Here is a 25109-nt window from a genome sequence, read left to right on the forward strand (position 1 = left end):
TGTGGTGCTAGGCTTTTCCCTTTAGGTTTTACCCCAAGAATGTTTTGCTTCTACTCGAATTGTCTCCCAAGTGCTGTATGCAGCTGTAGATGAATACATGTATCTCGGCAGAGGAAAGATGTAGGGAAGAATTCTCAGGATCATTTTGACTGTCTCCAGAAGTTAGATCAGAGGGCCGATGCAATGTGGTGCTAGGCTTTTCCCTTTAGGTTTTACCCCAAGAATGTTTTGCTTCTACTCGAATTGTCTCCCAAGTGCTGTATGCAGCTGTAGATGAATGCTTGTATCTCGGCCGAGGAAGGAGGTAGGGAAGAATTCTAAGGATCATTTTGACTGTCTCCAGAAGTTAGATCAGATGGCCAATGCAATGTGGTGCTAGGCTTTTCCCTTTAGGTTTTACCCCAACAATGTTTTGCTTCTATTCGACTTGTCTCAGTAGTGCTGTATGCGGCTGTAGATGAATGCATGTATCTCCGCAGAGGAAAGAGGTAGGGAAGAATTCGGATGAGCATCTTGACTGTCTCCAGACGTTAGATCAGGTGGCCAATGCAATGTGGTGCTAGGCTTTTCCCTTGAGATTTTACCTAAGAATGTTTTGCTTCTATTCGAATTGTCTCCCAAGTGCTGTATGCAGCTGTAAATGAATGCATGTATCACGGCAGAGGAAAGAGGTAGGGAAGAATTCTAAGGATCATTTTGACTGTCTCCAGAAGTTAGATCAGATGGCCAATGCAATGTGGTGCTAGGCTTTTCCCTTTAGGTTTTACCCCAACAATGTTTTGCTTCTATTCGAATTGTCTCAGAAGTGCTGTATGCGGCTGTAGATGAATGCATGTATCTCCGCAGAGGAAAGAGGTAGGGAAGAATTCGGATGAGCATCTTGACTGTCTCCAGACGTTAGATCAGGTGGCCAATGCAATGTGGTGCTAGGCTTTTCCCTTGAGATTTTACCTAAGAATGTTTTGCTTCTATTCGAATTGTCTCCCAAGTGCTGTATGCAGCTGTAGATGAATGCATGTATCTCGGCAGAGGAAAGAGGTAGGGAAGAATTCTAAGGATCATTTTGACTGTCTCCAGAAGTTAGATCAGATGGCCAATGCAATGTGGTGCTAGGCTTTTCCCTTTAGGTTTTACCCCAAGAATGTTGTGCTTCTATTCGAATTGTCTCACAAGTGCTGTATGCAGCTGTAGATGAATGCATGAATCTCGGCCGAGGAGAGAGGGAGGGGAGAATGCTCAGGAGCATTTTGACTGTCTCCAGAAGCGAGATCAGATGGCCAATGCAATGTGGTGCTAGGCTTTTCCCTTTAGGTTTTACCTAAGAATGTTTTGCTTCTATTCGAATTGTCTCACAAGTGCTGTATGCAGCTGTAGATGAATGCATGTATCTCCGCAGAGGAAAGAGGTAGGGAAGAATTCTAAGGATCATTTTGACTGCCTCCAGAAGTTAGATCAGATGGCCAGTGCAATGTGGTGTTAGGCTTTTCCCTTTAGGTTTTACCCCAAGAATGTTTTGCTTCTATTCGACTTGTCTCAGAAGTGCTGTATGCAGCTGTAGATGAATGTATGTATCTCCGCAGAGGAAAGAGGTAGGGAAGAATTCTAAGGATCATTTTGACTGTATCCAGACGTTAGATCAGATGGCCAATGCAATGTGGTGCTAGGCTTTTCCCTTTAGGCTTTACCCCAAGAATGTTTTGCTTCTATTCGAATTGTCTCAGAAGTGCTGTATGCAGCTGTAGATGAATGCATGTATCTCGGCAGAGGAAAGAGGTGGGGAAGAATCCTAAGGATCATTTTGACTGTCTCCAGAAGTTAGATCAGATGGCCAATGCAATGTGGTGCTAGGCTTTTCCCTTTAGGTTTTACCCCAAGAATGTTTTGCTTCTATTCGAATTGTCTCCCATATGCTGTATTCAGCTGTAGATGAATGCATGTATCTCGGCAGAGGAAAGAGGTAGGGAAGAATTCGGATGAGCATTTTGACTGTCTCCAGAAGTGAGATCAGATGGCCAATGCAATGTGGTGCTAGGCTTTTCCCTTTAGGCTTTACCCCAAGAATGTTTTGCTTCTATTCGAATTGACTCACAAGTGCTGTATGCAGCTGTAGATGAATGCATGTATCTCGGTCGAGGAAAGAGGAAGGGAAGAATTCTAAGGATCATTTTGACTGTCTCCAGAAGTTTGATCAGACGGCCAATACAATGTGGTGCTAGGGTTTTCCCTTTAGGTTTTACCCCCAGAATGTTTTGCTTCTATTCGAATTTTCTCAGAAGTGCTGTATGCAGCTGTACATGAATGCATGTATCTCGGCCGAGGAAAGAGGTAGGGAAGAATTCGGAGGAGCATTTTGGCTGTCTCCAGAAGTTAGATCACATAGCCAATGCAATGTGGTGCTAGGCTTTTCCCTTTTGGTTTTACCCCAAGAATGTTTTGCTTCTACTCGAATTGTCTCCGAAGTGCTGTATGCAGCTGTAGATGAATGCATGTATCTCGGCAGAGGAAAGAGGTAGGGAAGAATTCTAAGGATCATTTTGACTGTCTCCCGAAGTTAGATCAGATGGCCAATGCAATGTGGTGCTAGGCTTTTCCCTTTAGGTTTTACCCCAAGAATGTTTTGCTTGTATTCGAATTGTCTCAGAAGTGCTGTATGCAGCTGTAGATGAACGCATGTATCTCGGCTGAGGAAAGAGGTAGGGAAGAAGTCTAAGGAGCATTTTGACTGTCTCCAGAAGATAGATCAGATGGCCAATGCAATGTGGTGCTAGGCTTTTCCCTTTAGGTTTTACCCCAAGGATGTTTTGCTTCTGTTCGAATTGTCTCCCAAGTGCTGTATGCAGCTGTAGATGAATGCATGTATCTTGGACGAGGAAAGAGGTAGGGAAGAATTCTAAGGATCATTTTGACTGTCTCCAGAAGTTAGATCAGATGGCCAATGCAATGTGGTGCTAGGCTTTTCCCTTTAGGTTTTACCCCAAGAATATTTTGCTTCTATTCGAATTCTCTCAGAAGTGCTGTATGCAGATGCAGATGAATGCATGTATCTCGACTGAGGAAAGAGGTAGGCAAGAATTCTAAGGATCATTTTGACTGTCTCCAGAAGTTAGATCAGATGGCCAATGCAATGTGGTGCTAGGCTTTTCCCTTTAGGTTTTACCCCGAGAATGTTTTGCTTCTATTCGAATTGTCTCTCAAGTGCTGTATGCAGCTGTAGATGAATGCATGTATCTCGACTGAGGAAAGAGGTAGGCAAGAATTCTAAGGATCATTTTGACTGTCTCCAGAAGTTAGATCAGATGGCCAATGCAATGTGGTGCTAGGCTTTTCCCTTTAGGTTTTACCCCAAGAATATTTTGCTTCTATTCGAATTCTCTCAGAAGTGCTGTATGCAGATGCAGATGAATGCATGTATCTCGACTGAGGAAAGAGGTAGGCAAGAATTCTAAGGATCATTTTGACTGTCTCCAGAAGTTAGATCAGATGGCCAATGCAATGTGGTGCTAGGCTTTTCCCTTTAGGTTTTACCCCAAGAATATTTCGCTTCTATTCGAATTGTCTCACAAGTGCTGTATGCAGATGCAGATGAATGCATGTATCTCGACTGAGGAAAGTGGTAGGCAAGAATTCTAAGGGTCATTTTGACTGTCTCCAGAAGTTAGATCAGATGGCCAATGCAATGTGGTGCTAGGCTTTTCCCTTTAGGTTTTACCCCAAGGATGTTTTGCTTCTATTCGCATCGTCTCCCAAGTGCTGTATGCAGCTGTAGATGAATGCATGTCTCTCGGCAGAGGAAAGAGGTAGGGAAGAATTCTCAGTAGCACTTTTACTATCTCCAGAAGTTAGATCAGATGGCCAATGCAATGTGGTGCTAGGCTTTTCCCTTTAGGTTTTACCCCAACAATGTTTTGCTTGTATTCGAATTGTCTCAGAAGTGCTGTATGCAGCTGTAGGTGAATGCATGTCTCTCGGCAGAGGAAAGAGGTAGGGAAGAATTCTCAGTAGCATTTTGACTGTCTCCAGAAGTTAGATCAGATGGCCAATGCAATGTGGTGCTAGGCTTTTCCCTTTAGGTTTTACCCCTAGGATGTTTTGCTTCTATTCGCATCGTCTCACAAGTGCTGTATGCAGCTGTAGATGAATGCATGTATCTCGGCCGAGGAAAGCGGTAGGGAAGAATTCTAAAAATCATTTTGACTGTCTCCAGAATTTAGATCAGATGGCCAATGCAATGTGGTGCTAGGCTTTTCCCTTTAGGTTTTACCCCAAGGATGTTTTGCTTCTATTCGCATCGTCTCCCAAGTGCTGTATGCAGCTGCAGATGAATGCATGTATCTCGACTGAGGAAAGAGGTAGGCAAGAATTCTAAGGATCATTTTGACTGTCTCCAGAAGTTAGATCAGATGGCCAATGCAATGTGGTGCTAGGCTTTTCCCTTTAGGTTTTACCCCGAGAATGTTTTGCTTCTATTCGAATTGTCTCAGAAGTGCTGTATGCAGCTGTAGATGAATGCATGTATCTCGGCCGAGGAAGGAGGTAGGGAAGAATTCTAAGGAGCATTTTGACTGTCTCCAGAAGTTAGATCAGATGGCCAATGCAATGTGGTGCTAGGCTTTTCCCTTTAGGTTTTACCCCAAGAATGTTTTGCTTCTATTCGAATTGTCTCACAAGTGCTGTATGCAGCTGTAGATGAATGCATGTATCTCGGCCGTGGAAAGCGGTAGGGAAGAATTCTAAATATCATTTTGACTGTCTCCAGAATTTAGATCAGATGGCCAATGCAATGTGGTGCTAGGCTTTTCCCTTTAGGTTTTACCCCAAGGATGTTTTGCTTCTATTCGCATCGTCTCCCAAGTGCTGTATGCAGCTGTAGATGACCGCATGTATCTCGGCCGAGGAAAGAGGTAGGGAAGAATTCTAAGGATCATTTTGACTGTCTCCAGAAGTTAGATCAGATGGCCAATGCAATGTGGTGCTAGGCTTTTCCCTTTAGGTTTTACCCCAAGAATGTTTTGCTTCTATTCGAATTGTCTCACAAGTGCTGTATGCAGCTGTAGATGAATGCATGTATCTCGGCCGAGGAAAGCGGTAGGGAAGAATTCTAAAAATCATTTTGACTGTCTCCAGAATTTAGATCAGATGGCCAATGCAATGTGGTGCTAGGCTTTTCCCTTTAGGTTTTACCCCAAGGATGTTTTGCTTCTATTCGCATCGTCTCCCAAGTGCTGTATGCAGCTGTAGATGAACGCATGTATCTCGGCAGAGGAAAGAGGTAGGGAAGAATTCTCAGTAGCATTTTTACTGTGTCCAGAAGTTAGATCAGATGGCCAATGCAATGTGGTGCTAGGCTTTTCCCTTTAGGTTTTACCCCAAGAATGTTTTGCTTCTATTCGAATTCTCTCACAAGTGCTGTATGCAGCTGCAGATGAATGCATGTATCTCGACTGAGGAAAGAGGTAGGCAAGAATTCTAAGGATCATTTTGACTGTCTCCAGAAGTTAGATCAGATGGCCAATACAATGTGGTGCTAGGGTTTTCCCTTTAGGTTTTACCCCGAGAATGTTTTGCTTCTATTCGAATTGTCTCTCAAGTGCTGTATGCAGCTGTAGATGAATGCATGTATCTCGGCCGAGGAAGGAGGTAGGGAAGAATTCTAAGGAGCATTTTGACTGTCTCCAGAAGTTAGATCAGATGGCCAATGCAATGTGGTGCTAGGCTTTTCCCTTTAGGTTTTACCCCAAGAATGTTTTGCTTCTATTCGAATTGTCTCACAAGTGCTGTATGCAGCTGTAGATGAATGCATGTATCTCGGCCGTGGAAAGCGGTAGGGAAGAATTCTAAATATCATTTTGACTGTCTCCAGAATTTAGATCAGATGGCCAATGCAATGTGGTGCTAGGCTTTTCCCTTTAGGTTTTACCCCAAGGATGTTTTGCTTCTATTCGCATCGTCTCCCAAGTGCTGTATGCAGCTGTAGATGAACGCATGTATCTCGGCCGAGGAAAGAGGTAGGGAAGAATTCTAAGGATCATTTTGACTGTCTCCAGAAGTTAGATCAGATGGCCAATGCAATGTGGTGCTAGGCTTTTCCCTTTAGGTTTTACCCCAACAATGTTTTGCTTCTATTCGAATTGTCTCAGAAGTGCTGTATGCAGCTGTAGATGAATGCATGTCTCTCGGCAGAGGAAAGAGGTAGGGAAGAATTCTCAGTACCATTTTGACTGTCTCCAGAAGTTAGATCAGATGGCCAATGCAATGTGGTGCTAGGCTTTTCCCTTTAGGTTTTACCCCAAGGATGTTTTGCTTCTATTCGCATCGTCTCCCAAGTGCTGTATGCAGCTGTAGATGACCGCATGTATCTCGGCCGAGGAAAGAGGTAGGGAAGAATTCTAAGGATCATTTTGACTGTCTCCAGAAGTTAGATCAGATGGCCAATGCAATGTGGTGCTAGGCTTTTCCCTTTAGGTTTTACCCCAAGAATGTTTTGCTTCTATTCGAATTGTCTCACAAGTGCTGTATGCAGCTGTAGATGAATGCATGTATCTCGGCCGAGGAAAGCGGTAGGGAAGAGTTCTAAAAATCATTTTGACTGTCTCCAGAATTTAGATCAGATGGCCAATGCAATGTGGTGCTAGGCTTTTCCCTTTAGGTTTTACCCCAAGGATGTTTTGCTTCTATTCGCATCGTCTCCCAAGTGCTGTATGCAGCTGTAGATGAACGCATGTATCTCGGCCGAGGAAAGAGGTAGGGAAGAATTCTAAGGATCATTTTGACTGTCTCCAGACGTTAGATCAGATGGCCAATGCAATGTGGTGCTAGGCTTTTCCCTTTAGGTTTTACCCCAAGAATGTTTTGCTTCTATTCGAATTGTCTCCCAAGTGCTGTATGCAGCTGTAGATGAATGCATGTTTCTCGGCAGAGGAAAGAGGTAGGGAAGAATTCTCAGTAGCATTTTCACTGTGTCCAGAAGTTAGATCAGATGGCCAGTGCAAGGTGGTGCTAGGCTTTTCCCTTTAGGTTTTACCCCAAGAATGTTTTGCTTCTATTCGAATTCTCTCACAAGTGCTGTATGCAGCTGCAGATGAATGCATGTATCTCGACTGAGGAAAGAGGTAGGCAAGAATTCTAAGGATCATTTTGACTGTCTCCAGAAGTTAGATCAGATGGCCAATGCAATGTGGTGCTAGGCTTTTCCCTTTAGGTTTTACCCCAAGGATGTTTTGCTTCTATTCGAATTGTCTCACAAGTGCTGTATGCAGCTGTAGATGAATGCATGTATCTCGGCCGAGGAAAGCGGTAGGGAAGAATTCTAAATATCATTTTGACTGTCTCCAGAATTTAGATCAGATGGCCAATGCAATGTGGTGCTAGGCTTTTCCCTTTAGGTTTTACCCCAAGGATGTTTTGCTTCTATTCGCATCGTCTCCCAAGTGCTGTATGCAGCTGTAGATGAACGCATGTATCTCGGCCGAGGAAAGAGGTAGGGAAGAATTCTAAGGATCATTTTGACTGTCTCCAGAAGTTAGATCAGATGGCCAATGCAATGTGGTGCTAGGCTTTTCCCTTTAGGTTTTACCCCAACAATGTTTTGCTTCTATTCGAATTGTCTCAGAAGTGCTGTATGCAGCTGTAGATGAACGCATGTATCTCGGCCGAGGAAAGAGGTAGGGAAGAATTCTAAGGATCATTTTGACTGTCTCCAGACGTTAGATCAGATGGCCAATGCAATGTGGTGCTAGGCTTTTCCCTTTAGGTTTTACCCCAAGAATGTTTTGCTTCTATTCGAATTGTCTCCCAAGTGCTGTATGCAGCTGTAGATGAATGCATGTTTCTCGGCAGAGGAAAGAGGTAGGGAAGAATTCTCAGTAGCATTTTCACTGTGTCCAGAAGTTAGATCAGATGGCCAGTGCAAGGTGGTGCTAGGCTTTTCCCTTTAGGTTTTACCCCAAGAATGTTTTGCTTCTATTCGAATTCTCTCACAAGTGCTGTATGCAGCTGCAGATGAATGCATGTATCTCGACTGAGGAAAGAGGTAGGCAAGAATTCTAAGGATCATTTTGACTGTCTCCAGAAGTTAGATCAGATGGCCAATGCAATGTGGTGCTAGGCTTTTCCCTTTAGGTTTTACCCCAAGGATGTTTTGCTTCTATTCGAATTGTCTCACAAGTGCTGTATGCAGCTGTAGATGAATGCATGTATCTCGGCCGAGGAAAGCGGTAGGGAAGAATTCTAAATATCATTTTGACTGTCTCCAGAATTTAGATCAGATGGCCAATGCAATGTGGTGCTAGGCTTTTCCCTTTAGGTTTTACCCCAAGGATGTTTTGCTTCTATTCGCATCGTCTCCCAAGTGCTGTATGCAGCTGTAGATGAACGCATGTATCTCGGCCGAGGAAAGAGGTAGGGAAGAATTCTAAGGATCATTTTGACTGTCTCCAGAAGTTAGATCAGATGGCCAATGCAATGTGGTGCTAGGCTTTTCCCTTTAGGTTTTACCCCAACAATGTTTTGCTTCTATTCGAATTGTCTCAGAAGTGCTGTATGCAGCTGTAGATGAATGCATGTATCTCGGCAGAGGAAAGAGGTAGGGAAGAATTATCAGTAGCATTTTTACTGTCTCCAGAAGTTAGATCAGATGGCCAATGCAATGTGGTGCTAGGCTTTTCCCTTTAGGTTTTACCCCAAGGATGTTTTGCTTCTATTCGCATCGTCTCCCAAGTGCTGTATGCAGCTGTAGATGAACGCATGTATCTCGGCCGAGGAAAGAGGTAGGGAAGAATTCTAAGGATCATTTTGACTGTCTCCAGAAGTTAGATCAGATGGCCAGTGCAATGTGGTGCTAGGCTTTTCCCTTTAGGTTTTACCCCAACAATGTTTTGCTTCTATTCGAATTGTCTCAGAAGTGCTGTATGCAGCTGTAGGTGAATGCATGTCTCTCGGCAGAGGAAAGAGGTTGGGAAGAATTCTCAGTAGCATTTGTACTGTCTCCAGAAGTTAGATCAGATGGCCAATGCAATGTGGTGCTAGGCTTTTCCCTTTAGGTTTTACCCCAAGAATGTTTTGCTTCTATTCGAATTGTCTCACAAGTGCTGTATGCAGCTGTAGATGAATGCATGTCTCTCGGCAGAGGAAAGAGGTAGGGAAGAATTCTCAGTAGCATTTTTACTGTCTCCAGAAGTTAGATCAGATGGCCAATGCAATGTGGTGCTAGGCTTTTCCCTTTAGGTTTTACCCCAACAGTGTTTTGCTTCTATTCGAATTTTCTCAGAAGTGCTGTATGCAGCTGTAGGTGAATGCATGTCTCTCGGCAGAGGAAAGAGGTAGGGAAGAATTCTCAGTAGCATTTTTACTGTCTCCAGAAGTTAGATCAGATGGCCAATGCAATGTGGTGCTAGGCTTTTCCTTTTAGGTTTTACCCCAAGAATGTTTTGCTTCTATTCGAATTGTCTCACAAGTGCTGTATGCAGCTGTAGATGAATGCATGTCTCTCGGCAGAGGAAAGAGGTAGGGAAGAATTCTCAGTAGCATTTTTACTGTCTCCAGAAGTTAGATCAGATGGCCAATGCAATGTGGTGCTAGGCTTTTCCCTTTAGGTTTTACCCCAGGAATGGTTTGCTTCTATTCGAATTGTCTCAGAAGTGCTGTATGCAGCTGTAGGTGAATGCATGTCTCTCGGCAGAGGAAAGAGGTAGGGAAGAATTCTAAGGATCATTTTGACTGTCTCCAGAAGTTAGATCAGATGGCCAATGCGATGTGGTGCTAGGCTTTTCCCTTTAGGTTTTACCCCAAGAATGGTTTGCTTCTATTCGAATTGTCTCACAAGTGCTGTATGCAGCTGTAGATGAATGCATGTATCTCGGCCGAGAAAAGAGGTAGGGAAGAATTCTAAGGAGCATTTTGACTGTCTCCAGAAGTTAGATCAGATGGCCAATGCAATGTGGTGCTAGGCTTTTCCCTTTAGGTTTTACCCCAAGAATGTTTTGCTTCTATTCGAATTGTCTCCCAAGTGCTGTATGCAGCTTTAGATGAATGCATGTATCTCGGCCGAGGAAAGAGGTAGGGAACAATTCTAAGGAGCATTTTGACTGTCTCCAGAAGTGAGATCAGATGGCCAATGCAATGTGGTGCTAGGCTTTTCCCTTTAGGTTTTACCCCAAGAATGTTTTGCTTCTATTCGAGTTGTCTCAGAAGTGCTGTATGCAGCTTTAGATGAATGCATGTATCTCGGCCGAGGAAAGAGGTAGGGAACAATTCTAAGGAGCATTTTGACTGTCTCCAGGAGTTACATCAGATGGCATATGCAATGTGGTGCTAGGCTTTTCCCTTTAGGTTTTACTCCAAGGATGTTTTGCTTCTATTCGCATCGTCTCCCAACTGCTGTATGCAGCTGTAGATGAACGCATGTGTCTCGGCAGAGGAAAGAGGTAGGGAAGAATTCTAAGGATCATTTTGACTGTCTCCAGAAGTGAGATCAGATGGCCAATGCAATGTGGTGCTAGGGTTTTCCCTTTAGGTTTTACCCCAAGAATGTTTTGCTTCTATTCGAATTGTCTCACAAGTGCTGTATGCAGCTGTAGATGAATGCATGTCTCTCGGCAGAGGAAAGAGGTGGGGAAGAATTCTCAGTAGCATTTTTACAGTCTCCAGAAGTTAGATCAGATGGCCAATGCAATGTGGTGCTAGGCTTTTCCCTTTAGGTTTTACCCCAAGAATGTTTTGCTTCTATTCGAATTGTCTCCCAAGTGCTGTATGCAGCTGCAGGTGAATGCATGTATCTCTGCAGAGGAAAGAGGTAGGAAAAATTCTAAGTAGCATTTTTACTGTCTCCAGAAGTGACATCAGATGGCCAATGCAATGTGGTGCTAGGCTTTTCCCTTTAGGTTTTACCCCAGGAATGGTTTGCTTCTATTCACATTGTCTCACAAGTGCTGTATGCAGCTGTAGATGAATGCATGTATTTCGGCCGAGAACAGAGGTAGGGAGGAATTCTAAGGAGCATTTTGACTGTTTCCAGAAGTTAGATCAGATGGCCAATGCAATGTGGTGCTAGCCTTTTCCCTTTAGGTTTTACCCCAAGAATGTTTTGCTTCTATTCGAATTGTCTCACAAGTGCTGTATGCAGCTGTAGATGAATGCATGTTTCTCGGCCGAGGAAAGAGGTAGGGAAGAATTCTAAGGAGCATTTTGACTGTCTCCAGAATTTAGATCAGATGGCCATTGCAATGTGGTGCTAGGCTTTTCCCTTTAGGTTTTACCCCAAGGATGTTTTGCCTCTATTCGAATTGTCTCCCAAGTGCTGTATGGTGCTGTAAATGAATGCAGGTATCACGGCAGAGGAAAGAGGTAGGGAAGAATTCTAAGGAGCATTTTTACTGTCTCCAGAAGATAGATCAGATGGCCAATGCAATGTGGTGCTAGGCTTTTCCCTTTAGGTTTTACCCCAAGGATGTTTTGCTTCTGTTCGAATTGTCTCCCAAGTGCTGTATGCAGCTGTAGATGAATGCATGTATCTTGGACGAGGAAAGAGGTAGGGAAGAATTCTAAGGATCATTTTGACTGTCTCCAGAAGTTAGATCAGATGGCCAATGCAATGTGGTGCTAGGCTTTTCCCTTTAGGTTTTACCCCAAGAATGGTTTGCTTCTATTCAAATTGTCTCACAAGTGCTGTATGCAGCTGCAGATGAATGCATGTATCTCGACTGAGGAAAGAGGTAGGGAAGAATTCTAAGGATCATTTTGACTGTCTCCAGAAGTTAGATCAGATGGCCAATGCAATGTGGTGCTAGGCTTTTCCCTTGAGATTTTACCTAAGAATGTTTTGCTTCTATTCGAATTGTCTCCCAAGTGCTGTATGCAGCTGTAGATGAATGCATGTCTCTCGGCAGAGGAATGAGGTAGGGAAGAATTCTAAGGATCATTTTGACTGTCTCCAGAAGTTAGATCAGATGGCCAATGCAATGTGGTGCTAGGCTTTTCCCTTTAGGTTTTACCCCAAGAATGTTGTGCTTCTATTCGAATTGTCTCACAAGTGCTGTATGCAGCTGTAGATGAATGCATGAATCTCGGCCGAGGAGAGAGGGAGGGGAGAATCCTAAGGAGCATTTTGACTGTCTCCAGAAGTTCGATCAGACGGCCAATACAATGTGGTGCTAGGGTTTTCCCTTTAGGTTTTACCCCAGAATGTTTTCCTTCTATTCGAATTTTCTCACAAGTGCTGTATGCAGCTGTCCATGAATGCATGTATCTCGGCAGAGGAAAGAGGTAGGCAAGAATCCTAAGGAGCATTTTGGCTGTCTCCAGAAGTTAGATCACATAGCCAATGCAATGTGGTGCTAGGCTTTTCCCTTTAGGTTTTACCCCAAGAATGTTTTGCTTCTACTCGAATTGTCTCCGAAGTGCTGTATGCAGTTGTAGATGAATGCATGTATCTCGGCCGAGGAAAGAGGTAGGGAAGAATTCTAAGGTGATTTTGACTGTCTCCAGAAGTTAGATCAGATGGCCAATGCAATGTGGTGCTAGGCTTTTCCCTTTAGGTTTTACCCCAAGAATGTTTTGCTTCTACTCGAATTGTCTCAGAAGTGCTGTATGCAGCTGTAGATGAATGCATGTATCTCTCCAGAGGAAAGAGGTAGGGAAGAATTCTAAGGATCATTTTGACTGTCTCCCGAAGTTAGATCAGATGGCCAATGCAATGTGGTGCTAGGCTTTTCCCTTTAGGTTTTACCCCAAGAATGTTTTGCTTGTATTCGAATTGTCTCAGAAATGCTGTATGCAGCTGTAGATGAACGCATGTATCTCGGCTGAGGAAAGAGGTAGGGAAGAAGTCTAAGGAGCATTTTGACTGTCTCCAGAAGATAGATCAGATGGCCAATGCAATGTGGTGCTAGGCTTTTCCCTTTAGGTTTTACCCCAAGGATGTTTTGCTTCTGTTCGAATTGTCTCCCAAGTGCTGTATGCAGCTGTAGATGAATGCATGTATCTTGGACGAGGAAAGAGGTAGGGAAGAATTCTAAGGATCATTTTGACTGTCTCCAGAAGTGAGATCAGATGGCCAATGCAATGTGGTGCTAGGCTTTTCCCTTTAGGTTTTACCCCAAGAATATTTTGCTTCTATTCGAATTGTCTCAGAAGTGCTGTATGCAGCTGTAGATGAACGCATGTATCTCGGCCAAGGAAAGAGGTGGGGAGGAATTCTAAGGATCATTTTGACTGTCTCCAGAAGTCAGATCAGATGGCCAATGCAATGTGGTGCTAGGCTTTTCCCTTTAGGTTTTACCCCAAGAATGTTTTGCTTCTATTCGAATTGTCTCACAAGTGCTGTATGCAGATGCAGATGAATGCATGTATCTCGACTGAGGAAAGAGGTAGGCAAGAATTCTAAGGATCATTTTGACTGTCTCCAGAAGTTAGATCAGATGGCCAATGCAATGTGGTGCTAGGCTTTTCCCTTTAGGTTTTACCCCGAGAATGTTTTGCTTCTATTCGAATTGTCTCTCAAGTGCTGTATGCAGCTGTAGATGAATGCATGTATCTCGGCCGAGGAAGGAGGTAGGGAAGAATTCTAAGGATCATTTTGACTGTCTCCAGAAGTTAGATCAGATGGCCAATGCAATGTGGTGCTAGGCTTTTCCCTTTAGGTTTTACCCCAAGAATGTTTTGCTTCTATTCGAATTGTCTCAGAAGTGCTGTATGCAGGTGTAGGTGAATGCATGTCTCTCGGCAGAGGAAAGAGGTTGGGAAGAATTCTCAGTAGCATTTTTACTGTCTCCAGAAGTTAGACCAGATGGCCAATGCAATGTGGTGCTAGGCTTTTCCCTTTAGGTTTTACCCCAGGAATGGTTTGCTTCTATTCGAATTGTCTCAGAAGTGCGGTATGCAGCTGTAGGTGAATGCATGTCTCTCGGCAGAGGAAAGAGGTAGGGAAGAATTCTAAGGATCATTTTGACTGTCTGCAGAAGTTAGATCAGATGGCCAATGCAATGTGGTGCTAGGCTTTTCCCTTTAGGTTTTACCCCAAGAATGGTTTGCTTCTATTCGAATTGTCTCACAAGTGCTGTATGCAGCTGTAGATGAATGCATGTATCTCGGCAGAGCAAAGAGGTAGGGAAGAATTCTAAGGAGCATTTTGACTGTCTCCAGAAGTTAGATCAGATGGCCAATGCAATGTGGTGCTAGGCTTTTCCCTTTAGGTTTTACCCCAAGAATGTTTTGCTTCTATTCGAATTGTCTCCCAAGTGCTGTATGCAGCTGTAGATGAATGCATGTATCTGGGCCGAGGAAAGAGGTAGGGAAGAATTCTAAGGATCATTTTGACTGTCTCCAGAAGTTAGAACAGATGGCCAGTGCAATGTGGCGCTAGGCTTTTCCCTTTAGGTTTTACCCCAAGAATGTTTTGCTTCTATTCGAGTTGTCTCAGAAGTGCTGTATGCAGCTTTAGATGAATGCATGTATCTCGGCCGAGGAAAGAGGTAGGGAAGAATTCTAAGGAGCATTTTGACTGTCTCCAGAAGCGAGATCAGATGGCCAATGCAATGTGGTGCTAGGCTTTTCCCTTTAGGTTTTACCCCAAGGATGTTTTGCTTCTATTCGCATCGTCTCCCAAGTGCTGTATGCAGCTGTAGATGAACGCATGTGTCTCGGCAGAGGAAAGAGGTAGGGAAGAATTCTAAGGATCATTTTGACTGTCTCCAGAAGCGAGATCAGATGGCCAATGCAATGTGGTGCTAGGCTTTTCCCTTTAGGTTTTACCCCAAGGATGTTTTGCTTCTATTCGAATTGTCTCACAAGTGCTGTATGCAGCTGTAGATGAATGCATGTCTCTCGGCAGAGGAAAGAGGTAGGGAAGAATTCTCAGTAGCATTTTTACAGTCTCCAGAAGTTAGATCAGATGGCCAATGCAATGTGGTGCTAGGCTTTTCCCTTTAGGTTTTACCCCAAGAATGTTTTGCTTCTATTCGAATTGTCTCCCAAGTGCTGTATGCAGCTGCAGGTGAATGCATGTATCTCTGCAGAGGAAAGAGGTAGGAAAAATTCTAAGTAGCATTTGTACTGTCTCCAGAAGTGACATCAGATGGCCAATGCAATGTGGTGCTAGGCTTTTCCCTTTAGGTTTTACCCCAAGAATGTTTTGCTTCTATTCGCATCGTCTCCCAAGTGCTGTATGCAGCTGTAGATGAATGCATGTATCTCGGCAGAGGAAAGAGGTAGGGAAGAATTCTAAGGAACATTTTGACTGTCTCCAGAAGTTAGATCAGGTGGCCAATGCAATGTGGTGCTAGGCTTTTCCCTTTAGGTTTTACCCCAAGAATGTTTTGCTTCTATTCGAATTGTCTCCCAAGTGCTGTATGCAGCTGTAGGTGAATGCATGTCTCTCGGCAGAGGAAAGAGGTAGGGAAGAATTCTAAGTTGCATTTTGACTGTCTCCAGAAGTTACATCAGATGGCCAATGCAATGTGGTGCTAGGCTTTTCCCTTTAGGTTTTACCCCAAGAATGTTTTGCCTCTATTCGAATTGTCTCCCAAGTGCTGTATGCTGCTGTAAATGAATCCATGTATCACGGCAGAGGAAAGAGGTAGGGAAGAATTCGGGGGAGCATTTTTACTGTCTCCAGAAGTTAGATCAGATGGCCAATGCAATGTGGTGCTAGGCTTTTCCCTTTAGGTTTTACCCCAAGAATGTTTTGCTTCTGTTCGAATTGTCTCCCAAGTGCTGTATGCAGCTGCAGATGAATGCATGTATCTCGGCCGAGGAAAGAGGTAGGGAAGAATTCTAAGGATCATTTTGACTGTCTCCAGAACTTAGATCAGACGGCCAATGCAGTGTGGTGCTAGGCTTTTCCCTTTAGGATTTACCCCGAGAATGTTTTGCTTCTATTCGAATTTTCTCACAAGTGCTCTATGCAGCTGCAGATGAATGCATGTATCTCGACTGAGGAAAGAGGTAGGGAAGAATTCTAAGGATCATTTTGACTGTCTACAGAAGTTAGATCAGACGGCCAATGAAATGTGGTGCTAGGCTTTTCCCTTTAGGTTTTACCCCAAGAATGTTTTGCTTCTATTCGCATTGTCTCCCAAGTGCTGTATGCAGCTGTAGATGAACGCATGTATCTCGGCAGAGGAAAGAGGTAGGAAAGAATTCTAAGGATCATTTTGACTGTCTCCAGAAGTTAGATCAGATGGCCAATGCAATGTGGTGCTAGGCTTTTCCCTTTAGGTTTTACCCCAAGAATGTTTTGCTTCTATTCGAATTGTCTCAGAAGTGCTGTATGCAGCTGTAGGTGAATGCATGTCTCTCGGCAGAGGAAAGAGGTAGGGAAGAATTCTCAGTAGCATTTTTACTGTCTCCAGAAGTTAGATCAGAGGGCCAATGCAATGTGGTGCTAGGCTTTTCCCTTTAGGTTTTACCCCAAGAATGGTTTGCTTCTGTTCGAATTGTCTCCCAAGTGCTGTATGCAGCTGTAGATGAATGCATGTATCTCGGCCGAGAAAAGAGCTAGGGAAGAATTCTAAGGAGCATTTTGCCTGTCTCCAGAAGTTAGATCAGATGGCCAATGCAATGTGGTGCTAGGCGTTTCCCTTTAGGTTTTACCCCAAGAATGTTTTGCTTCTATTCGAATTGTCTCACAAGTGCTGTATGCAGCTGCAGATGAACGCATGTATCTCGGCAGACGAAAGAGGTAGGGAAGAATTCTAAGGATCATTTTGACTGTCTCCAGAAGTTAGATCAGATGGCCAATGCAATGTGGTGCTAGGCTTTTCCCTTTAGGTTTTACCGCAAGAATGTTTTGCTTCTATTCGAATTGTCTCAGAAGTGCTGTATGCAGCTGCAGGTGAATGCATGTATCTCGGCAGACGAAAGAGGTAGGGAAGAATTCTAAGGATCATTTTGACTGTCTCCAGAAGTTAGATCAGATGGCCAATGCAATGTGCTGCTAGGCTTTTCCCTTTAGGTTTTACCCCAAGAATGGTTTGCTTCTATTCGAATTGTCTCACAAGAGCTGTATGCAGCTGTAGGTGAATGCATTTCTCTCGGCAGAGGAAAGAGGTAGGGAAGAATTCTAAGTTGGATTTTGACTGTCTCCAGAAGTTACATCAGATGGCCAATGCAATGTGGTGCTAGGCTTTTCCCTTTAGGTTTTACCCCAAGGATGTTTTGCTTCTGTTCGAATTGTCTCAGAAGTGCTGTATGCAGCTGTAGGTGAATGCATGTCTCTCGGCAGAGGAAAGAGGTAGGGAAGAATTCTCAGTAGCATTTTTACTGTCTCCAGAAGTTAGATCAGATGGCCAATGCAATGTGGTGCTAGGCTTTTCCCTTTAGGTTTTACCCCAAAAAAGGCTTGCGTCTATTCGAATTGTCTCAGAAGTGCTGCATGCAGCTGTAGATGAATGCATGTATCTCGGCAGAGGAAAGAGGTAGGGAAGAATTCTAAGTTGCATTTTGACTGTCTCCAGAAGTTAGATCAGATGGCCAATGCAATGTGGTGCTAGGCTTTTCCCTTTAGGTTTTACCCCAAGAATGTTTTGCTTCTATTCGAATTTTCTCACAAGTGCTCTATGCAGCTGCAGATGAATGCATGTATCTCGACTGAGGAAAGAGGTAGGGAAGAATTCTAAGGATCATTTTGACTGTCTACAGAAGTTAGATCAGATGGCCAATGAAATGTGGTGCTAGGCTTTTCCCTTTAGGTTTTACCCCAAGGATGTTTTGCTTCTATTCGCATCGTCTCCCAAGTGCTGTATGCAGCTGTAGATGAACGCATGTATCTCGGCAGAGGAAAGAGGTAGGAAAGAATTCTAAGGATCATTTTGACTGTCTCCAGAAGTTAGATCAGATGGCCAATGCAATGTGGTGCTAGGCTTTTCCCTTTTGGTTTTACCCCAAGAATGTTTTGCTTCTATTCGCATCGTCTCCCAAGTGCTGTATGCAGCTGTAGATGAATGCATGTCTCTCGGCAGAGGAAAGAGGTAGGGAAGAATTCTCAGTAGCATTTTGACTGTCTCCAGAAGTTAGATCAGATGGCCAATGCAATGTGGTGCTAGGCTTTTCCCTTTAGGTTTTACCCCAAGAATGTTTTGCTTCTATTCGAATTGTCTCAGAAGTGCTGTATGCAGCTGTAGGTGAATGCATGTCTCTCGGCAGAGGAAAGAGGTAGGGAAGAATTCTCAGTAGCATTTTTACTGTCTCCAGAAGTTAGATCAGATGGCCAATGCAATGTGGTGCTAGGCTTTTCCCTTTAGGTTTTACCCCAAGAATGGTTTGCTTCTGTTCGAATTGTCTCCCAAGTGCTGTATGCAGCTGTAGATGAATGCATGTATCTCGGCCGAGAAAAGAGCTAGGGAAGAATTCTAAGGAGCATTTTGCCTGTCTCCAGAAGTTAGATCAGATGGCCAATGCAATGTGGTGCTAGGCTTTTCCCTTTAGGTTTTACCCCAAGAATGTTTTGCTTCTATTCGAATTGTCTCACAAGTGCTGTATGCAGCTGCAGATGAACGCATGTATCTCGGCAGACGAAAGAGGTAGGGAAGAATTCTAAGGATCATTTTGACTGTCTCCAGAAGTTAGATCAGATGGCCAATGCAATGTGGTGCTAGGCTTTTCCCTTTAGGTTTTACCGCAAGAATGTTTTGCTTCTATTCGAATTGTCTCAGAAGTGCTGTATGCAGCTGCAGGTGAACGCATGTATCTCGGCAGACGAAAGAGGTAGGGAAGAATTCTAAGGATCATTTTGACTGTCTCCAGAAGTTAGATCAGATGGCCAATGCAATGTGCTGCTAGGCTTTTCCCTTTAGGTTTTACCCCAGGAATGTTTTGCTTCTATTCGCATCGTCTCCTAAGTGCTCTATGCAGCTGTAGATGAACGCATGTATCTGGGCCGAGGAAAGAGGTAGGGAAGAATTCTCAGTAGCATTTTTACTGTCTCCAGAAGTTAGATCAGATGGCCAATGCAATGTGGTGCGAGGCTTTTCCCTTTAGGTTTTACCCCAAAAAAGGTTTGCTTCTATTCAAATTGTCTCACAAGTGCTGTATGCAGCTGTAGATGAATGCATGTATCTCGGCCGAGGAAAGCGGTAGGGAAGAATTCTAAATATCATTTTGACTGTCTCCAGAAGTTAGAACAGATGGCCAATGAAATGTGGTGCTAGGCTTTTCCCTTTAGGTTTTACCACAAGAATGTTTTGCTTCTATTCGAATTGTCTCAGAAGTGCTGTATGCTGCTTTAGGTGAATGCATGTCTCTCGGCAGAGGAAAGAGGTAGGGAAGAATTCTCAGTAGCATTTTTACTGTCTCCAGAAGTTAGATCAGATGTCCAATGCAATGTGGTGCTAGGCTTTTCCCTTTAGGTTTTACCTCAAGAATGTTTTGCTTCTATTCGAATTGTCTCAGAAATGCTTTATGCAGCTGTAGGTGAATGCATGTCTCTCGGCAGAGGAAAGAGGTAGGGAAGAATTCTCAGTAGCATTTTTACTGTCTCCAGAAGTTAGATCAGATGGCCAATGCAATGTGGTGCTAGGCTTTTCCCTTTAGGTTTTACCCCAAGAATGGTTTGCTTCTATTCGAATTGTCTCCCAAGTGCTGTATGCAGCTGTAGATGAATGCATGTATGTCGGCCGAGAAAAGAGCTAGGGAAGAATTCTAAGGAGCATTTTGCCTGTCTCCAGAAGTTAGATCAGATGGCCAATGCAATGTGGTGCTAGGCTTTTCCCTTTAGGTTTTACCACACGAATGTTTTGCTTCTGTTCGAATTGTCTCCTAAGTGCTGTATGCAGCTGTAGATGAACGCATGTATCTCGGCAGACGAAAGAGGTAGGGAAGATTTCTAAGTTGCATTTTGACTGTCTCCAGAAGTTAGATCAGATGGCCAATGCAATGTGGTGCTAGGCTTTTCCCTTTAGGTTTTACCCCAGGAATGTTTTGCTTCTATTCGCATCGTCTCCTAAGTGCTGTATGCAGCTGTAGATGAACGCATGTATCTGGGCCGAGGAAAGAGGTAGGGAAGAATTCTCAGTAGCATTTTTACTGTCTCCAGAAGATAGATCAGATGGCCAATGCAATGTGGTGCGAGGCTTTTCCCTTTAGGTTTTACCCCAAAAAAGGTTTGCTTCTATTCAAATTGTCTCACAAGTGCTGTATGCAGCTGTAGATGAATGCATGTATCTCGGCCGAGGAAAGCGGTAGGGAAGAATTCTAAATATCATTTTGACTGTCTCCAGAAGTTAGAACAGATGGCTAATGAAATGTGGTGCTAGGCTTTTCCCTTTAGGTTTTACCCCAAGAATGTTTTGCTTCTATTCGAATTGTCTCAGAAATGCTTTATGCAGCTGTAGGTGAATGCATGTCTCTTGGCAGAGGAAAGAGGTAGGGAAGAATTCTCAGTAGCATTTTTACTGTCTCCAGAAGTTAGATCAGATGGCAAATGCAATGTGGTGCTAGGCTTTTCCCTTTAGGTTTTACCACAAGAATGTTTTGCTTCTATTCGAATTGTCTCAGAAGTGCTGTATGCAGCTGCAGGTGAACGCATGTATCTCGGCAGACGAAAGAGGCAGGGAAGAATTCTAAGGATCATTTTGACTGTCTCCAGAAGTTAGATCAGATGGCCAATGCAATGTGGTGCTAGGCTTTTCCCTTTAGGTTTTACCCCAAGAATGGTTTGCTTCAATTCGAATTGTCTCACAAGAGCTGTATGCAGCTGTAGGTGAATGCATTTCTCTCGGCAGAGGAAAGAGGTAGGGAAGAATTCTAAGTTGCATTTTGACTGTCTCCAGAAGTTACATCAGATGGCCAATGCAATGTGGTGCTAGGCTTTTCCCTTTAGGTTTTACCCCAAGAATGGTTTGCTTCTATTCGAATTGTCTACGAAGTGCTATATGCAGCTGTAGGTGAATGCATGTATCTCGGCAGAGGAAAGAGGTAGGGAAGAATTCTAAGGAGCATTTTTACTGTCTCCAGAAGTTGGATCAGATGGCCAATGCAATGTGGTGCTAGGGTTTTCCCTTTAGGTTTTACCCCCAGAATGTTTTGCTTCTATTCGAATTGTCTCACAAGTGCTGTATGCAGCTGTAGATGAATGCATGTATCTCGGCCGAGAAAAGAGCTAGGGAAGAATTCTAAGGAGCATTTTGACTGTCTCCAGAAGTTAGATCAGATGGCCAATGCAATGTGGTGCTAGGCTTTTCCCTTTAGGTTTTACCCCAAGAATGATTTGCTTCTATTCGAATTGTCTCAGAAGTGCTGTATGCAGCTGCAGATGAACGCATGTATCTCGGCAGACGAAAGAGGTAGGGAAGAATTCTAAGGATCATTTTGACTGTCTCCAGAAGTTAGATCAGATGGCCAATGCAATGTGGTGCTAGGCTTTTCCCTTTAGGTTTTACCGCAAGAATGTTTTGCTTCTATTCGAATTGTCTCAGAAGTGCTGTATGCAGCTGTAGGTGAATGCATGTCTCTCGGCAGAGGAAATAGGTAGGGAAGAATTCTCAGTAGCATTTTTACTGTCTCCAGAAGTTAGATCAGATGGCCAATGCAATGTGGTGCTAGGCTTTTCCCTTTAGGTTTTACCCCAAAAAAGGTTTGCTTCTATTCAAATTGTCTCACAAGTGCTGTATGCAGCTGTAGATGAATGCATGTAACTCGGCAGAGGAAAGAGGTAGGGAAGAATTCTCAGTAGCATTTTTACTGTCTCCAGAAGTTAGATCAGATGGCCAATGCAATGTGGTGCTAGGCTTTTCCCTTTAGGTTTTACCCCAAAAAAGGTTTGCTTCTATTCAAATTGTCTCACAAGTGCTGTATGCAGCTGTAGATGAATGCATGTATCTCGGCAGGGGAAAGAGGTAGGAAAAATGCTAAGTAGCATTTGCACTGTCTCCAGAAGTTACATCAGATGGCCAATGCAATGTGGTGCTAGGCTTTTCCCTTTAGGTTTTACCCCAAGGATGTTTTGCTTCTATTCGAATTGTCTCCCAAGTGCTGTATGCAGCTGTAGGTGAATGCATGTCTCTCGGCCGAGGAAAGAGGTAGGGAAGAATTCTCAGTAGCATTTTTACTGTCTCCAGAAGTTAGATCAGATGGCCAATGCAATGTGGTGCTACGCTTTTCCCTTTAGGTTTTACCCCAAGAATGTTTTGCTTCTATTCGAATTGTCTCAGAAGTGCTGTATGCAGCTGTAGGTGAATGCATGTCTCTCGGCAGAGGAAAGAGGTAGGGAAGAATTCTCAGTAGCATTTTTACTGTCTCCAGAAGTTAGATCAGATGGCCAATGCAATGTGGTGCTAGGCTTTTCCCTTTAGGTTTTACCCCAAAAAAGGTTTGCGTCTATTCGAATTGTCTCCCAAGTGCTGTATGCAGCTGTAGATGAATGCATGTATCTCGGCAGAGGAAAGAGGTAGGGAAGAATTCTAAGTTGCATTTTGACTGTCTCCAGAAGTTAGATCAGATGGCCAATGCAATGTGGTGCTAGGCTTTTCCCTTTAGGTTTTACCCCAAGAATGTTTTGCTTCTATTCGAATTGTCTCGCAAGTGCTATATGCAGCTGTAGGTGAATGCATGTCTCTCGGCAGAGGAAAGAGGTAGGGAAGAATTCTCAGTAGCATTTTTACTGACTCCAGAAGTTAGATCAGATGGCCAATGCAATGTGGTGCTAGGCTTTTCCCTTTAGGTTTTACCCCATGACTGTTTTGCGTCTATTCGAATTGTCTCACAAGTGCTGCATGCAGCTGTAGATGAATGCATGTATCCCGGCCGAGAAAAGAGCTAGGGAAGAATTCTAAGGAGCATTTTGACTGTCTCCAGAAGTTAGATCAGATGGCCAATGCAATGTGGTGCTAGGCTTTTCCCTTTAGGTTTTACCCCAAGGATGTTTTGCTTCTATTCGAATTCTCTCAGAAGTGCTGTATGCAGCTGTAGATGAACGCATGTATCTCGGCCGGGGAAAGAGGTAGGGAAGAATTCTAAGGATCATTTTGACTGTCTCCAGAAGTCAGATCAGATGGCCAATGCAATGTGGTGCTAGGCTTTTCCCTTTAGGTTTTACCCCAAGAATGTTTTGCTTCTATTCGAATTGTCTCACAAGTGCTGTATGCAGCTGCAGATGAATGCATGTATCTCGACTGAGGAAAGAGGTAGGGAAGAATTCTCAGTAGCATTTTTACTGTCTCCAGAAGTTAGAGCAGATGGCCAATGCAATGTGGTGCGAGGCTTTTCCCTTTAGGTTTTACCCCAAGAATGTTTTGCTTCTATTCGAATTGTCTCTCAAGTGCTGTATGCAGCTGTAGGTGAATGCATGTCTCTCGGCAGAGGAAAGAGGTAGGGAAGAATTCTCAGTAGCATTTTTACTGTCTCCAGAAGTTAGATCAGATGGCCAATGCAATGTGGTGCTAGGCTTTTCCCTTTAGGTTTTACCCCAAGAATGTTTTGCTTCTATTCGAATTGCCTCAGAAGTGCTGTATGCAGCTGTAGGTGAATGCATGTCTCTCGGCAGAGGAAACAGGTAGGGAAGAATTCTCAGTAGCATTTTTACTGTCTCCAGAAGTTAGATCAGATGGCCAATGCAATGTGGTGCTAGGCTTCTCCCTTTAGGTTTTACCCCAAGAATGTTTTGCTTCTATTCGAATTGTCTCAGAAATGCTTTATGCAGCTGCAGGTGAATGCATGTCTCTCGGCAGAGGGAAGAGGTAGGGAAGAATTCTCAGTAGCATTTTTACTGTCTCCAGAAGTTAGATCAGATGGCCAATGCAATGTGGTGCTAGGCTTTTCCCTTTAGGTTTTACCCCAAGAATGGTTTGCTTCTGTTCGAATCGTCTCCCAAGTGCTGTATGCAGCTGTAGGTGAATGCATGTCTCTCGGCAGAGGAAAGAGGTAGGGAAGAATTCTCAGTAGCATTTTTACTGTCTCCAGAAGTTAGATCAGATGGCCAATGCAATGTGGTGCTACGCTTTTCCCTTTAGGTTTTACCCCAAGAATGTTTTGCTTCTATTCGAATTGTCTCAGAAGTGCTGTATGCAGCTGTAGGTGAATGCATGTCTCTCGGCAGAGGAAAGAGGTAGGGAAGAATTCTAAGGATCATTTTGACTGTCTCCAGAAGTTAGAACAGATGGCCAATGCAATGTGGTGCTAGGCTTTTCCCTTTAGGTTTTACCCCAAGAATGTTTTGCTTCTATTCGAATTGTCTCCCAAGTGCTGTATGCAGCTGTAGGTGAATGCATGTCTCTCGGCAGAGGAAAGAGGTAGGGAAGAATTCTCAGTAGCATTTTTACTGTCTCCAGAAGTTAGATCAGATGGCCAATGCAATGTGGTGCTACGCTTTTCCCTTTAGGTTTTACCCCAAGAATGTTTTGCTTCTATTCGAATTGTCTCAGAAGTGCTGTATGCAGCTGTAGGTGAATGCATGTCTCTCGGCAGAGGAAAGAGGTAGGGAAGAATTCTCAGTAGCATTTTTACTGTCTCCAGAAGTTAGATCAGATGGCCAATGCAATGTGGTGCTACGCTTTTCCCTTTAGGTTTTACCCCAAGAATGTTTTGCTTCTATTCGAATTGTCTCAGAAGTGCTGTATGCAGCTGTAGGTGAGTGCATGTCTCTCGGCAGAGGAAAGAGGTAGGGAAGAATTCTAAGGATCATTTTGACTGTCTCCAGAAGTTAGAACAGATGGGCAATGCAATGTGGTGCTAGGCTTTTCCCTTTAGGTTTTACCCCAAGAATGTTTTGCTTCTATTCGAATTGTCTCCCAAGTGCTGTATGCAGCTGTAGGTGAATGCATGTCTCTCGGCAGAGGAAAGAGGTAGGGAAGAATTCTCAGTAGCATTTTTACTGTCTCCAGAAGTTAGATCAGATGGCCAATGCAATGTGGTGCTACGCTTTTCCCTTTAGGTTTTACCCCAAGAATGTTTTGCTTCTATTCGAATTGTCTCAGAAGTGCTGTATGCAGCTGTAGGTGAATGCATGTCTCTCGGCAGAGGAAAGAGGTAGGGAAGAATTCTCAGTAGCATTTTTACTGTCTCCAGAAGTTAGATCAGATGGCCAATGCAATGTGGTGCTAGGCTTTTCCCTTTAGGTTTTACCCCAAAAAAGGTTTGCGTCTATTCGAATTGTCTCCCAAGTGCTGTATGCAGCTGTAGATGAA

The sequence above is a fragment of the Melanerpes formicivorus genome, unplaced genomic scaffold (assembly GCF_026170545.1).
Source record: "Melanerpes formicivorus ecotype bairdi unplaced genomic scaffold, bMelFor1.0.p_v2 SCAF_194, whole genome shotgun sequence".
Taxonomy (NCBI): Eukaryota; Metazoa; Chordata; class Aves; order Piciformes; family Picidae; genus Melanerpes; species Melanerpes formicivorus.